Genomic DNA, 17,974 nt, shown 5'->3' with positions numbered 1-17,974 from the left:
GGCTATTAGGCTTACAAGACAAACATACCAAATTCTAAAATCGCTCCATATTAAAAGTTTATTTTACTCCTTGTGCTTTGTGACCTGTAACTACCAAAAAAACTGAAAATCCCAGACACATTATATATTCTGTAAATCAGAACAACTAAATTAATTTATTTTTAATTACTTTCTTTAACCTGCACATTATTATTGCAAAAACTGTACAAAAAACACACAATTTTTCATTTTTTTTGCATTTTTCTGTATTTTTTTTAATAATAAATAAGCATTTATATATATATATATATATATATATATATATATATATATATATATATATGTTACATCAAATTAAAGCCCTTTCTGTCCTCTAGAAAACAGTATATAATATGTGTCGATGCAATAAACGAGAGAGATGCAAATTGCAGTTGAACGCAAACAGCCAGAAAATGCAAAAATTGCTTGTCATTAAGCGTAAGACAAGCTTCTGAAGCTGTGTCCTTAAGGGGTTAATGGAATTTGGGTGTAGAGTAGGGGCAATAATGTTCATACACCCTCTCTGAGATGAGTTACAGGTTTTATCCAAGTAATGATCCCAGATCTGACCAAATCTGCCATCTGCTGAATTAAACCTCCAGAACACTACTGGATGAGGTAGGAACAAATGGAAAATTATGGGAGTTTATTTTTTACCAGATTGAAATGGACTTATGTAAAGCTTGTTAAAAATGTGGGTACATCACTGTAGTAGAATTTGCCTTATATTTTCTTGCTTCTGTTCTACAACCATATCTCATAGGCTATAACAGAATCATAATTCATAGTTTATTGTATTAAATATTTGTCCATTTTATATGTTCACTGGGTTTTTTGTTCCTCTTACTGATTTGTGTTTCAAAGCTGTTGTATACAGCAGACACATAATCCAATGAATCCATGTATAAAGTGGAATTATGAGGCAAAAATGTGGTTCTTTGTTGAGCTCATTTGCATACGCCTACCCAGAGTCCCTTGCAGTAGTAAGAACTTTTAAAGTGAGATTTATGTGGGAAAAGCAAGTCTTATGGCTTGACTGGTGTGTGTATTTGTGTTTAGCAATGTATTAACTATCCACTTACTTCAGGTGGAAGGAGTTTTCATCCACACTTTTTTCCCTACCACAACTCTGTTGGTAAGTACTTTTCAAGTAACGGCAAGCCTCCATGGCAAACCAGTAACCAACCTCATGCTGATGAGTTGCATTAACAACAAAATAGCTGTCTATGAGTGGTTCACTGGCTTTGCTTGAATAAATCAAGAATTTTTCAAATCCAGGAGTGCACCTTACTAGTTTTATATATATATATATAAAAATATATATATGTGTGTGTGTGTGTGTATTTTAATTCTCGGACTAGATATAATCAAGGCAGAAGCAGAATAATTCCCTTACACGCCTCAAAAAACATTTTCTTTTTTTTCCTTTTTTTTCTTTTGTTTATTTTTTATTGTTTTTGCCAGTTTGCTTTTATCTGAGTTATTCTTTGTTCTTATAATTACCTGATAGTGTATTGTATAGTGTATCAGGAAAATATTTTGGTATTTAAAAACTTTGCATTCATTAAATGTAAGCCTTATAATGAAAACTGATTGTTTTCTGCATGGATTAATACTTTGTGTGGAGGACAAACAATTTAAACTGCCAATAATTTTGCATTTTAATCTCCTGACATCCAGTGCACAACTCGTAGTTTAGGACCTTTTCAGAATTGTTAAAGAAATTCCCAATTTTATGCTTCTTCTCTTATCATTTTAAGTAAACACAGACTTATCTCAGAAAATTCCAAATATACTAGTAATGCACAGAACCTTGACCTCTGAAAAACCCGGCCAGCACTACTTCTGCTAGGTTATCAATTAATCAAAAACAGTCGTCAGACACTTTTTTTTGTAAATAAAAGATGATGCCACACAGTGACAGGATGTGTGTGGGGAGCCATGTTATTAAACAAATAGGATCCACTGGGAAGAGTATATAAAAGATGTATCGATTAATTTATGGCAGGGGTGCCCAAAAGGTACATGCCCATGATGGTTTGTCATTCTAAAGTATTCTAAAGGCATGCAAAGCATCATGGAAGTTGTAGTTCAACAACAACATGTAGTTGCCAAATCCTGTAGATTCCATCTTAAAAACATAGCCTGCATCCGCCCTTTTCTTGCACCAGATACTACCAAGGAGCTTGTCCATGCTCTAGTAATTTCCCGCATGGATTATTGTAACCCTCTCCTGATTGGTCTTCCCAAAAGCCGTACTGCACCCCTACAGTCCGTAATGAACACTGCTGCTAGACTGATTTTCCTCTCTAGTCGTTTCTCTCACACCTCACCCCTCTGCCAGTCCTTACATTGGCTTCCTGTATGCTATAGGAGTCAATTCAAGGTACTAACTCACACCTATAAAGCACTGAACAACTCTAGCCCCTCTTATATCTCCTCACAGATCCATAGGTATGTCCCTTCTCGGTCTCTCCGCTCTGCCCGTGACCACCTCCTGTCCGTTGTCTGCAACTGTACGGCCAACTCGCGCTTGCAGGACTTCTCGCGGGCGGCTCCCTTCCTATGGAATAGCCTGCCTACCGCCATTATACTCTCGTCTTGCATCTTTTAAGAAGTGCCTTAAAACCCATCTCTTTAGGAAAGAGTATGGCATCCCAGAGTAACATCTACCTCACATACCTGTCTCTTGCTCTCTCCTAAAGGGCACCCCACCTTATTTGACTGCAAATTCCTGTCCTAATGTGTTTTACACCCCACCTCCTATAGAATGTAAGCTCGATTGAGCAAGGTCCTCTTCAACCTACTGTTCCCGTAAGTTCTTTGTAATTGTCCTATTTATAGTTAAATCCCCCTCTCATGATATTGTAAAGCGCTACGGAATCTGTTGGCGCTATATAAATGGCAATAATAATAATAATAATAATAATAACATCTGGGGATCTACCTTTTGGGCACCCCTGATTTATAGAGAGCAGCATATGATTCAAATAGATAAAGTAATGGAGTGCTACATACAGTTAGAAAAACAAAAACAAAAAATTCCCAGATAACTCAAATCAGCTAGAGTGCTAGAAAGAAGATTTTACCCTCCACAAGACTTGGGGTGATGGACGTGTACTGGCCATGTATCTCCACTACCTCACTTTACCTAGAAACAGGGTGACTTCCTCTGGTTAATAGTGGGGCACAATAGCACCAAAACACTTAATTGAGTGACTGTTTTATATACTGAGGTCTCTCAAAGCCATCAGGTATTGGAGATTTTAAAGCTGCAAAAAGTGCAATCCATTATTCAAGTAAGTATTGACTCATGGGTATGAATTTGTATGCAACTAAAAAAGGTCTGCTTTTTGTTTAATATATTTCTGTGTCATAATAAAAAACATTTTGCACCTTCAAAAATGTTGAGTAGAAAATGATAAAAAAGACCGATAAAATCCCATTTAATTAAGGCAGTAAGGCTACAAATGTGGAACGTCCAATAAAGGTATGTACTTATGCAAAGCATTTAATATAGAATGACAGTGTGATAAAAACACAGGTATAGCTTAAAAAATACATTGAGCAGAATTTGATATTTCACGTTATCTATTTTCAAATCTTTTTTGTTTTTATTTTAAATCTTCTTTTATTTTTTTCCCCATTTGTGGCTTAATTCTTCTTGCATATCCTCACCTTCTATATTTCTCCGTATATAACATTTATTACTGCAGAATTTCCATCTGAATGTAACATTGTATTTATTCTGATAAAGCTGTCAGTGTATTACCCCCTGCAAACTAAGAATGCTGATAAACTCTCCTTATCGCTGCTTATTTATCATAGTGATGGAACATGATCACAATAACAGATGATCGATGAGAATTCTTTCCCTTTTAACTATTGGTATGACTGGTTTCTGTTCTTTTTCCACTCCACCTCTTCCATGCCATTGTGTTTGTATCTTTGTCTTCCAAGGCTCCATTAATTGGGGGAAGTTTACATTGCTTTTCCTCTGAACTTTCTGCTCCCGGTGAAATTCCTCTGCGCCTAAATGTGTTTTCCTTCCTTCAAATCTTCAAACTCTCAACTGTACCTGTCATCTTAACAACCGACAGGCAGACTTAGAGGTTATGTGGCAGTCTCACTAATTAGAAGACTGTCTAACTCACTGGATGACAGGCTTATTTACTCAAAGGCAGTCAGTCTCTCTACTTTCACGGAAAGGCAATCCCATTGATTGCCACACTGTTCTCTGTATGGAGTGCACCCTGCAGGAAAAGATACCTTTTTATGCACATCTATTTGTAGAGGTACATGTAGAATATAGTTTATAATATGGCTCTGTAAAATACATTTTCCTGAAATCGCACATTAGGTGATAGTTTCAAAGTGGTAGCTAAAAACTACTTTCCATGCCAAAATGTAAACCATTGTCCTTAAAGGAGTCACTATAGTCACCAGAACAACTTATGTTTAATATAGTTGTTCTGGCGTCTATAACATGTGTCTTCAAGCTTTTTAATATAAACACTGCCTTTTCAGAGAAAAGGCAGTGTTTACATGACAGCCTAAGAATGCCTTTTGTGACAGTCAGAGGCTGGGATGGAGGAGAAAGCAATTTTCCTCTTGGAGGCGCTCTGTGCCAGTGTGCAGTGCGCACTGACGACAGACATAAAATATGTACAGAATTTACATAAGGCAGCTTGAAACAGTGCTCTGTGCTGCCTGAGTCACGTCCTCTGGAGATGCAACTAACCCCAGGCATGCAATTAAATATAACTCTAAAAGTGCATTGTTTCAACTCGTACCACCATGACAAGTTCAAATCATTGAAGTGGTCATGGTGGCTGGAGTAACCATTTAAATTTGAAGTCCACTTTGAATTCCCAACAGTACTTTAGTACACAACGCTGACATTGTTCAAAGTTGGTTAATTCACTAATATGTGATATAATTTGCTGGATTGAAGATTACGGTACACTCACTTGTGAATCAGAGCTGACAGCTGCAAAAATTCCGAATGGCAAGGTCTCAGAATGCATAGGGTATCTTCTGCAACTCTACAGCCACCCTGGATTGTTGAGTGCTTGAGCCAGGTTAACCCAACACTCTCGACCCATCATTACGATCCAAGGTTGAATGGATTTGTATTTCACATCGCAGAAGTGTCATTTCGGCATTGTCAATTATTCCCTGTCCAGGGAAAAACTATCCAACAAGTAGATGTTGGCCTCTTTGTATCAGAGATAGAATTTAATCACGATGGACTGATTAGGGAGCTCCTCTGATATTCCTACCTGGACCTAGACTGTGATCATTGGAGCCCATAAGGAATATGCCAAAAAAAAGACAAAAGCGGTTATAGAGTTAATTTATGTAGTGTATACTAACTGTGCAGCTGCTAAAATAATTGAAATTAACCTATAAAATTCCAGCAGCAGATGTACTATACAAGATCATAATCTTCTGGACAGGAGAATACATGTTACTTTTGTGGGAAACATTCTTCTAAGGCACAGTGTTCCTGTTAACCTATTGCAGGCTCTGGACTGGGACTGGAATAGGACTGGGTGGAAAAGTTCCTGCAATACAAAATCTCTCTTTTTTATGAGTCAGAAATCAGTGGCTGAATCCTGTGCTCTTTGATGTCTGTGCAGCTAGAGTTGAGGTCACCAGTTTCTAGCCAAGGTGCTGTCATGGGTGAAACTGTTGATTGTTTTCACACTCTTGAAAGTCTGGTAATAGAGCTTACCTTGGCAAGGAGTTATGTTATAAGGAATACAGTGTTTCTCAACCTTTTTTTTTTTTTTTTCAACCACTCATCACCAGCAACAAGTACACATTTTTTTTAAATAGTAATTGCTTCCTGCCAAATACAATATACTTCTAAAAATAAGCCTACCCCATGGTGCATATTTGCCACATGTTAGGAAAATCAGTTTTCTACTAACTCAGCAAGGAGCAGACTGCTGTATGTTTGACAGTTGGTCTTGTTCACTTAATCAAATGGTAGAAATAGTTACTGAAAAATTACTTTGGAAACAGTGCCACATTATCTGGAGAGGATATATATATATATATATATATATATATATTATACAAAAGTAAAAACAGGGGGGTAGGTGCAGCGCTTCAATAATCCTTGACAAGGCATATGTGGAGAGAACCAGAAATAATTGTGTAATATTTTAAAACTGTAGTGGTGATAGGTAAGATAAAAGATGTGCACTCACACTTTCCCGGAGCTTCAATACAGCTATGGATCAAATGCAGAGGTAATTCTTCGAATTATAGGTGTGGTAGGGGGTATCCTCATAAAAAATAAACAATTTAAAATTGTTTAAAATAAATGTTTAGTGAATAAGCGAGTGTGCTGGATTGTGTATTTTGTATATTCTGGCCCCAGCAGCACCCTATAATGTATGTGTGTTTAGGTGAGTGCAGCCCTCTTGGTTATATATATATATATATATATATTCTTTTTCTGGAAGGCCGACTTTGGCAATATGGCTGTTCGACTTCTCCAAATTTAACAAACAAATAAAAATTTGGAAAACAAATCAGATAAACCATGGGCTGTTATAATGTATAAATATTTATACTACTATATAAATATTTATAAAATATATAAATATTTTACTACTCCTACTTTTTTCCCCTCTATTGGTCACTTGATCTGTGAAAAACAATTAACATTGTCCCTCAACCATTAGTCAGGCTGTCCCTGAACCATTAGTCACCTTTTTCCCCATCAATAATTTCTGGTTTTAGTGCCACTGGTGGAAATCTGAATTATGTATCAAAACAAGCATACGTGTGCCTTTTGTATTTCTTTTGGTTTGTAATTCGGCTAGATTTCGACTTGGAGTTCAGGATTTTATATGATCAACTGATTGGTCTAAATCCAGACAAACTGCAGTGTAGAACAAAATTAATCTTCAAGTCTAGAAGATACTACTGCACTATCTAGTTCACAATGAGTTTTTTCCTATTGGCTATGGATAAGGGCGGTTAATTGTGACTTTCTTTTGACAGCTCCATTATATCTGCCTTTTAAAAAAATGTAATAAAGTATAGCTTTTATGCTTTTTTTTGTGGTGGATCCTTTATCGTGAGCCAGGACAGACACAAAGAGCAGCAGAATCTTATAGTTTCATTATTCTGGATAAACTTTAGACAAAGACTTTCCTCTAGAAGACTTATTTTTGTAGCAAGTTGTTTTGCACTATCGAATTGATGGTATAATTTCTAGTAGACATGTGCAATTCGTTTCGGTCCGAATGCGAATTCAGACGAATTTCGGGAAATACGGACATTCGGGGTTTGGCATGGGTATTGGGCCTTTCCCTTTGGAAATACAAATCAGAATGTTTGTAAGATGAGCCAGCAATAGAGTTAATTGTTGAGGTTACATTAGATGATTCTGGTATTGGGCGAGTTTAGTTAGTTTTTTTTTCACCGTGATTGGTGACTTCTTTTTTTTTTTACAGCTGATTAAGTATTTGGTTTTCTACTTGTTTTAACCCATTTCTACTTGTTTTAACCCATTAACGATGAATGGCATGCTGGGGCTACATAATCCCTGGCCCTTAAAGAGTTAATTTAGCTTTGCAACGAAAATAAAATAGCAGAAAAGCAGGTAATTAATTGTAACAGCTATTTTATCGCACATTGCTCCAACAACATGGAGCCCTTAGTCAGCTGCTCATTTATTCTGTTTTATTATTCTATCCTTTATTGATCTAGGCATCATGTGCCACCACAGTGCTAAGAATAGCATTAACCTTGTAGCAGAAGCACTTACAGTAAACATGCAAGAGGCAGAGATAAAGCCAAGATGTGGATGCACTGGTAGAAGCCTGTTAGACAGGCTTTGATGCCCACAATTAGAAGGGAATATCTAGCATTTCTCAGATGTTCTACTGACAGGGCTTTCCCCTAAACTATAAATATGTAGAGAATTCGAAGGAAATTGCAAATTTTAGGCCAACAACTGGAAAAAAAAAAATACAAGAGATATTTTGGCCTAAATGTTGCAGTTCTTTTGAAGTTCTTCAAACATTCACAATACAGTATAGTGAATCATGTTATCTTTATTTCAGCAATTGAAATAGAATATTTAATTCTCATTTATATCGGTTTGTTCTCTATCTCCATTAATGCCCACAGCATCCTAGATAAACAATAAAAAGGCACTGCATTCATCCAATTGAGCAAAAACTGGGAGCAAAAATCCAAAAAACCGGGGCCAGCAAAATCCCAATACATAAGTAAATCCAAAAAGTAAAAGAAAAAGGTTCAGGCACTCCATTTTGCCACCTCTGTCCACCTCTGTACACATTAACTCAAGTGTGGCTCTCTAATTAGGCGATTAAGGTTAGGACATGGTCTACCCTGTTTGCCTGCTGAGTTTGGACCCTTCCACTCAATCTGCACTGGGGAGCGAGAACCCAGTCCAGCCTCCGGTCTGCAGCTCCACCAGATGCAGAGCTCAAGCCTGTGATGTAGTTGTCAGCGAGCTCTGGGCAATCAGATTGTTGCCGTGTGTTACCATGGCAAAACTGACAGTTCCAGTGCTGGAACTGGCGATACAACAACCACACGGTCTCCAACTCTGCACCCGGCAGAGATGCAGACTGGATAGCTAGGCCGCTGGACCATTAGGGAGGGAGACCACTCTATCATCAGGTTATAGATTACTGCAGATGAAAAGGTATATTGTGGGGAGCCTAGTCACACTGTCACTCCCCCACCTACTGCCTTGTCTTCACCCACTGTCACCCTCCACACACTGTCACATCCATACTCTTATATCCCCCATGCATTGTCACCCCCTCTCATACACTGCCAACTTCCACACACTGTCACCCCCCCCCCATACTATCACCCCCTTTACCCTGTCACACTCACATTAACCCCTCTTAACCCCTTGTTGTATTAGCACGTTGTGGCTTTTGTTTAAGGGGCACATTGACTGTAATATTTATAAATGGGCAAACTGACTGTAATATTTATTAATGGGCACCTGGCTTGGCATATGTTTAATGGGCAAACTGATTGTGATATTTGCTAATTGGAAATCATACTGTGGTATTTATTAATGGGCAAACTTACTATGGCATTTATTAATTGGCAATCTTACTGTGGTCTTTATTAATGGACAAACTTACTGTGGTATTTATGAATGGGCAAAGTTAATGTGGTGTTTTTAATGGGCATGTGGCTTGGCATATGTTGGCAAACTCTGGTATATTTTTAATGGGAAAATTCATGATGGCATATTCTGTGGGGCAAAGTGACACTGTGTATGCACTTTATTGATTGCCTGAGATGTGCCGTGGCATTCTGGGAAGGGCTTTGGTGTGCATTGTGTTAGAAAACATTGAGGAGCACTGTTATAGAGTGAGTGAGGAGAGACCTCAGGTTTAAAGTTAAAACATTTTATAACAGCTTAACATTTCACAAAGGGGGAAGGGGGCATTAGCAGAAGCTAGATTTTACATCACCACACCAAAGTAATATTAAAGTATGTTTTTTGGGGGGTATATATACTAAATGATTGACTTTTGTTCTATACATTGTCCTTTTATGATCCTTAGGAACTTGGATGACAAAAGGAATATTATTGGTCATTGGGGTAAATGAGGTATGTATGTATATTGAATTTAAATACAAATATTTACAATTGCCAACACCTTGATTCTTGGATTCTATGGATCTATTTTTGCAAACAACTTTTTACTGAAATGGTTAAAATAATGTTCTACACCATGTTTTTTTGATTCATTAAATCTACATATTATATTAATTTTGCTGGTTGTGTCTTGTTTTCCGTGTTACTGCTGTATATCATGCTCATGTTTTGACTGTCTATTCTAATAAAGAAATCAAATAAAACGTTACACCGTAAATATAATATTGTTCCATATAGATACTTAAAAAGAGGTTGCCTTCTGAATTCCAAGCTTTCAATTTATGTGTACAACTGACTTAACTGAGTCTGTCACACCCTTTAAGAAACAAATTAGTAAATCAGTAATAATTTTATACGTGTTCATAATGAGCTTACAACATGCCCCAGTAGGCCCGATTCCTTCACTATTACATCTTAAAAGTAATTCAAACATTGTATTCAGAACGTTCAGGCTTTCTGCCACGAAATGGTTAGGTTTAAAAGCCAAGTGCCAAGCCCTACGCACACCAACATTTTCCGCTTCCTTTCTTAGCTTTCCATCTGACTTTAGAAGTTTAATAGCAGTTGCGATCTTGAGGCTGAGCTAAATCTGGTATAATCAGCAGTTTGTGTTAAATCTTGGGCTCCGTTCAGAAAATCCTCCCTTCATTTCCAAATAAAAATATGGGGCAAATAAAGAGCAGGATAGAGAAGGTGAAAAGGAAGGAGTGGAATATAGAAAAAAAAAGAAACTTTAGGATTTAAATTCTTTAGAAATGGAGAGTCAATTATACTAAGGATGTGTAAACAAAGAGCCAAACAATAGAGCTGAAATAAATCATGTTTGGAAGGAAGTGGGCAGGGAGTGGAGGAAAATAACAAGGGAGTATGAATATATAAAGTCTGGACGGACTGGAATAATGTAGAAATGAATCTGACAATTTAAAGGGCAAAGAGTGATGCAGAAATAAGTAAAAGAAACAAAGGCTTCTATTCATCAGCTGTTTTTGCGTGCTTTATAAGGGAAACTGTGCCAGCTTGTGTCACCACGCTTATTCAAGTCTGCATGTTTAATATTTAAAAAAATAGATGTATTTTTTTTCCCATTTCACCTGGGGGATTCCAAATTGACCAACATAGTACTGGTTAGCTCACTAAAGCAATATATCTCATAACAATATAGAACTCATTTTAATATGAACACACTACCTTGTCTGCTTCTGCCTCTAGTTAGATTAACTACAAGAATCATGAAGAAAGTTGGACTAGGCACATACAGATGGTGTTAAAGCAGATTTTATAGGAAAACCATGCAATGTTTCAGACCCCACCAGAGACATTGTCAGATTCTTGTGGGAGCAAAAATGTTGCATGGTTTTCCAATAAATTCTGCCTTAACACCACCTGTATGTGCTGGGCCAACTTTAATTGTTTCCCTGGACCGGAGGCACTACGTATGGAAAGTGTTACTCCACTTTATAATTATAGAATAACTACAAGAAGATACAGGTGTTCTAAAATATTTAAGGTATAGAACAGGTTGAGGTTATCACAAAGCAATATTGTATGCATTGCTCCCATACTGATTGGTTGGTTTAGTGGTGACAATTCTCAGTATTTGGTGTTTTAGAGTAATGATGACTTATCGTGGAACCACAGATATTTGCAAACTACATTTCCCATGGTGCTTAGCCAAGTGTCTGGCTGAGGAATCATATTCATGTGCAATTGATACTGAGACAATCCATCTGTTACTGTTTCTCATGTGAAAATTTGCAACCAGTTCATCTGGTTATTTGTACGGTAAACATGATGAATTGTAGAGGTTTTCTTTTGCAAATAGGACAAAATAAACAGAACAGACTGAATATTTGAACTTCAAATTCTGAGTTTTACACCCCAAAAAGAGAGGGTTGGAGGTATTGTTTTGGGCTGGTGAGGGCTGCTTAGAAGGAACGGTATGGCACAATTTGTAAAATTCACAAAGCCTTGATTACAGAGGACGCTTTGCCTTGTTTAAGTAAATAAATCCGGCTTGCTGGAACACACATTTTAAATTAATAATAAACAGTAAAACAAATGTAGCAGTTATTTTTACCTGTTCTGATAAGAGTGTGGTTAGAACATAGAACTGTGCTCCCATGCACTGGGAAAATAGGGTGGGAAACAAGGTCAACTCTGGGTGACAACAGCATTCCAGCTACTGTAAAACTACAACTCCCATAAAGGTAAACCAGCCAGTTAAATGAGTACGTTTATTCCACAGCCAGAGGACAAATCATCTCAGAAACAGTTTTCTTGTCCTGGCAGTAAATGTACAGTACAATATTACGGAGGGCATATTTTCTAACTAAGATGTTATGCACTTTGTAAGTATCTTCGTGCACTAATCTCTTGCCCTCTCTGCTGCTGCCAGGGGTTCAGTGTTTAAACCCAGTCTAGCAAGAGAGTCACTTATGCGCATGCTTCCACATGCCTCATAAATCCAGGCATGTTGACATTTTTACTGGTGGTTGACTTAGAATGAATAGCAAGCATCCCGGGCAAAAGGGTTTGGACATCCATAACAAAGAACTAAGCTTACATCTGTAACTCGAAAACTCCAAACATAAACTGAGGATGAAGGGAAATTAATCAAATTTTTTTCAAAAAATATTTTATCCTTTAAAGGGACACTCCAGGCACCCAGACCACTTCTGCCCATTGGAGTTGTCTGGGTGCCAACTCTCACCACCCTTAACACTGCAAGTGTAATTATTGCAGTTTTTATAAACTGCAATAATTACATTGCAGGGTTAATTCCTCCTCTAATGGCTGTCTATCAGACAGCCACTAGATGGACTTCCGTGTTCTTAGAAAACGAAAAGTGTTTTAAACGACGCTGGACGTATTCACGCTATGCATGAGGACCTCCAGCGTCGCTGGAATCCCCACAGGAAAGCATTGAATAATTCTTTCCTAAGGGGATGTTTAATTTCGCACAAGCGGCCATTGCCACGGATGCGCATTAGGTCTCCCCCGCCGGTGGACCCAGCGCCAAGAAACATCAGTGCTTGATTCAGGTAAGTCACTGAATGATCCTGCAGAATCCTGCAGTACCAGAAAAACGGATATGTTTTCCTGGCACTGTAGAGTCCATTTAAAATTACATTTTAGTGATAACTGTTCATTTAGTGAACGCATCTCATTCTGAAGGCCAAAACCTTCCAGGCACTGAGAATGTTGGGAATTATCTCGTTGAAACAAAATTCTTGTACACATTGGAGAAAAAACATTCATTCAAAAAGTTTAAAAGTCCAGAGACAATTATATGAAGACAATGTATGTGACCAAGCATATGAAATTGTGAGAAATTCAAGGATGGTATGTGAAATGCATTCTAAACATAATATATTGTATTTAATATTATAAATGACAAATTTTGAAAATTAGTTTGTCAGAGTTTGTACATCATTGGCTAAATTGTTATAGGAATTTCCATGGAGAGGTGTGTAGGGGTAAACTTCAGACACAGATAGTGGCACGTAGGGTAGTGCAGAGAAGACAGGCTTTGGGGGAGAGTCCACTTGTAAATATCCATGAGCTATTTCAGAATTTCTGTTATCATTGGAAAAAAAAATGAAATTCTTCTTGTATTCCATGCTAACTCATGCTAAAGTTACACAATGTGTCTCCCCCAGCCCATGTATCTGTTTTGGACTTTTAGGTACCTTCCTGTTTTCTGATGTGGTTTACTCCACCACATTTTCAGTTGAAGTATTATTTCAATCTGTTATTTTTGGAAAATTGGTAATGAGAGATCTACACTTCAAAAGGTTGCTGACTGTAAATGACTATAACTACTGTACTCATTTCTCTTGTTAAAGAAGCCATCAGGGGCATGACCAGATCAAATAATTTACCTGGATCTATCTTTTACAACAGTTTTTGAAAAAAAAAATTTCCCTGCAGATGTCACAGAGACAACAGCCAAACATTGGCAGCCATGGCAGAGTGGATGGTGGCTGCATTGGTTTTAAGAGAGTGATGGCAGGCTCAAACCAGGCTAGTTGCAACATGCAGATACCATGATTTAAAGAACACTCCAAGCACCATAACCACTGCAGATCACCCTGGTGCACTCCCTGTATTGCAAGTAGTCATACAGTTTAAGAATATGATCAGCTAACGATACACTTGCACTGTAGGGCATAGCTCAGCAGCCCTAGAAGCGTCCGGCTTAGAAGCGTCCAGCTCTCTGTTGTCACAATTTGAGACAGAGCACGGCACCTAGTGAACTCCAGGTAAGTATGCGAGAAGTGGCGCTCGGCAGACCCCAGCTAAAAAGTAAATCGTTTGTAAAATGGTTTGACACCTTTGAATGGGGGCAGTGCCAAGGCACACATGGCACCACAGTCAATATAGTGAGCTGTGGTTATGGTGCTTGGAGTATTCCTTTCATGTAAAGATAAAGAAATGGCAGAGAGGAAAGAACAACTCCCATGATTCCCAGTTATCATTTGACTGGATATGGGGCGGCAGAACGGCGAGTTATATTTTAACAACAGGTGGATAGCTACCTGCTGGCTACAGAACTGTCACACAAGGTCATACATTGTTTCCATAGACATTGATCGGACATGGAAAGACTTCTCTGTGGAAGTAAAACTTTCCTAAAGTTTCTAAAACACTTCCCATCATAGCAAAGCCCACATAATGCCGGTGTAAATTGTAAACGTCCTGTCAAGAGTCTGTTAATATGTATGTAATGATCAACTTTAACAATCACAAAAACAAGACAATAATTCAGCAACTTTTTCACAGTCATATTATTATTTTATTATTATTATTTTATTATTTACATAGCGCCATCAGATTCTGTAGCGCTGTACAATGGGGATATATTATAGCTATTAAATTAATCACAATAATCAGCACTTTAGAAACTCAAACAGGAAAAAATGTATACCATATGTCAATTTTGTATAGCAGTGATAACTCTTAACCTTTAATTGGAGATACACAGATACAGTAAGCTACAGAGCTGCATTAAAATCACTCATGTCCTACATCATGCATTTGTTTTGTAAGCTATTAAAAAGTTGGATACAGGTCATCCTAATATATCGTCTGACAGATCACATAGACTTCATTAGCTGGAATAGTTAATGCAGTAAAAAGAAAAGGAAGGGTTGGTTTAAATTACCTGTGCTTCTATAACTGTCTCTCTTCTATTATTTTGTTTGATTTAATGGGTGAGATTTCCAAAGGCAGAGCAGTTATCCTCTTTGGTCCCGTATACAAGCAGCTGAAAGTATAAGGGTCTGTGAAGTGTGTGAGAAGTGGATAGAAAAAAGAGGGCTGGCACTGCTAGGAGAGGGAGGGGGTGAGGTGAAAGGGGAGGGGGGGAGTGAGAATTTAAAAGTATGGTGAAACAGATGGAATGGTGAAACCGAGAAATTAAAAGTCAATAAAAGGGAAAAGAAAGTGAGAGAATGTAAAGCTTAATATAAGTTGAACACAGCGGTAGAATTAAACAATTGCATGATAGAAAGAATAAATAGAATGTAGAGAAAAAAAGGGTTTTAAAAGGGAAATGCTAGTTCCAAAGATTTCTACATAAAATAGAACATTAGGACATCAGGTTGTATATATATATATATATATATATATATATATATATATATATATATATATATATATATATACACACGCACACACACACACACACACACACACACACACACTTTAGTTAAATTACCTTTTTTTTATTTTTGTCATGCAGTTCCAGTCAAGTCATATAAAACATGATTAGAAAATCAGCTAGAATAACCAGAAAAGTACCTTTTAAGTATAAAATATCAAAAAGATCACATGGAGTAAACTGTAAAATAGATAGAGAATACAGACATTTTGGAAACATGGCATTCTCAGAGTTTAGTTTACAGATGTGCAAACATGGTATTCTCAGTGCTCAGTTTACAGATGTGGAATCATGACATTCTCAGTGCTTAGTTTACAGATGTGGATACATGACATTCTCAGTGCTTAGTTTACAGATGTGGATACATGGCATACTCAGTGCTTAGTTTACAGATGTGGAATCATGACATTCGCAGGGCTTAGTTTACAGATGTGGAAACATGCCATTCTCAGTGCTTAGTTTACAGATGTGGATACATGACATTCTCAGTGCTTAGTTTACAGATGTTGAAACATGGTATTCTCAGTGCTTAGTTTACAGATGTGGAATCATGACATTCGCAGGGCTTAGTTTACAGATGTGGAAACATGACATTCTCAGTGCTTAGTTTACAGATGTGGAAACATGACATTCTCAGTGCTTAGTTTACAGATGTGGAAACATGACATTCTCAGTGCTTAGTTTACAGATGTGGAATCATGACATCCGCAGGGCTTAGTTTACAGATGTGGAAACATGACATTCTCAGTGCTTAGTTTACAGGTGTTGAAACATGGTATTCTCAGTGCTTAGTTTACAGATGTGGAAACATGACATGCTCAGTGCTTAGTTTACAGATGTGGAAACATGACATTCTCAGTGCTTAGTTTACAGATGTGGAAACATGGCATTCTCAGGGCTTAGTTTACAGATGTGGAAACATGACATTCTCAGTGCTTAGTTTACAGATGTGGAAACATGACATTCTCAGTGCTTAGTTTACAGATGTGGAAACATGACATTCTCAGTGCTTAGTTTACAGATGTGGAAACATGACATTCTTATCGCTCAGTTTACAGATGTGGATACATGGCATTGTCAGTGCTCAGTTTACAGATGTGGAAACATTCTCATTGCGCAATTTAGGTAAGCTACAGTAATGGCCAAAAAACCATACAGAACAGAAAAGTGTAGACTAGTTTCTATGTGAAAGTGCCGCTGCAGTCAGTGAACAAGCTTTAGTGGATATATTCTCTGATATATTGCTGAGCGAACATTTTACATGGGTGTCCAGCCTCTCGGTTCCCGTTTTCAGCTGCTCTGCATGGCTAATCTGAGTTTGACTTGAAGATGGCAAAGCACAAGAGAAGGAGTAAAGTTTAGCCAGTGCCAGCGTGTCCCTCTGGGTTATTCAACACTACATAGTTTATGTATTTATAAAGTATTTTACCACTTGAACTTGTAATTTTTTAAGTATAAATTGTACAGCACACAGGGGGCTGACTATAATATACCTGTTTCTTGTCACAACTTTGGCTTTCTATCTGTGTTTATATATATATATATATATATATATATATTTTTTTTTTTTTTTTTTTCACTTCAGTCTGTAATTATTTGCTCTCTCTAGTATAATGGCTACATTTGTACCAATACAAGGTAAGCAAAGCATGTACTATAACTTTAAACTGCACTACAAATCTCTACTTTGACTACGTTATACAAGATACATTTTTGGTATCTAAAATGTATTTTAGGTATTAATAACCATTTAAGAACATATAGTGATAGGGTGAATAAAATGAAAGATGGAATTTTTTGTAAACATTTATTATGTCCACTTTTAAGGACATAATGTTAACACAGAAAACATTGGCGTTTCGATGGAAAATGGTACTGTATATGGCTTTACCCAAAAATATAGTGGTATAATACTTTACATGTATGCAAAACAAGGCACAGAATTAAAGGACCACTCTAGGCACCCAGACCACTTCAGCTTAATGAAGTGGTCTGGGTGCTAGGTCCAGCTAGGGTTAACCCATTTTTTTATAAGCATAGCAGTTTCAGAGAAACTGCTATGTTTATAAATTGGTTAAGCCTTCCCCCTAGACCTCTAGTGGCTGTCTCATTGACAGCCGCTAGAGGCGCTTGCGTGATTCTCACTGTGAAAATCACAGTGAGAGCACGCAAGCGGCCATAGGAAAGCATTGTAAATGCTTTCCTATGCGACCGGCTGAATGCGTGCGCAGCTCTTGCCGCGCGTGCGCATTCAGCCGACGGGGCGGAGAGGAGGCGGAGAGGAGGCGGAGAGGAGGAGGAGATTTCCCCGCCCAGCGCTGGAAAAAGGTACGTTTTACCCCTTTTCCCCTTTCCAGAGCCGGGCGGGAGGGGGACCCTGAGGGTGGGGGAACCCTCAGGGCACTCTAGTGCCAGGAAAACGAGTATGTTTTCCTGGCACTAGAGTGGTCCTTTAAGGAACATAATGACATTGATAAAAACTGATGGCATTTAGAGGGACACTGCCACCAGCTCAATGTATTTGTTTTATTGATTCAGCAAGTTTAATTTGCAACAAAGTTTAGCCTTCTCACACCTTTTAACTTGGTTAATTAAACGTAACATTTTTAAGAGAC

General features: G+C 37.7%; 1 protein-coding gene across 1 annotated transcript in view; it reads right to left on the bottom strand.

Moving 5' to 3' along the window:
- CDC42EP1 (CDC42 effector protein 1) overlaps positions 1-14,987 on the bottom strand; it is a 46,213-nt gene extending 31,226 nt beyond the window's left edge. The window contains exon 1 of the mRNA XM_063426518.1: positions 14,862-14,987. The gene's annotated coding sequence lies outside the window, so the exon portion shown is untranslated. The remainder of the gene's footprint in view (positions 1-14,861) is intronic.
- Positions 14,988-17,974: the final 2,987 nt, after the last annotated feature.

Source organism: Pelobates fuscus, chromosome 7, assembly GCF_036172605.1.
Source record: "Pelobates fuscus isolate aPelFus1 chromosome 7, aPelFus1.pri, whole genome shotgun sequence".
NCBI lineage: Eukaryota > Metazoa > Chordata > Amphibia > Anura > Pelobatidae > Pelobates > Pelobates fuscus.
The sequence above is the reverse complement of the archived record's forward strand: the minus strand, read 5'-3'. Positions and strand labels throughout refer to the sequence as shown.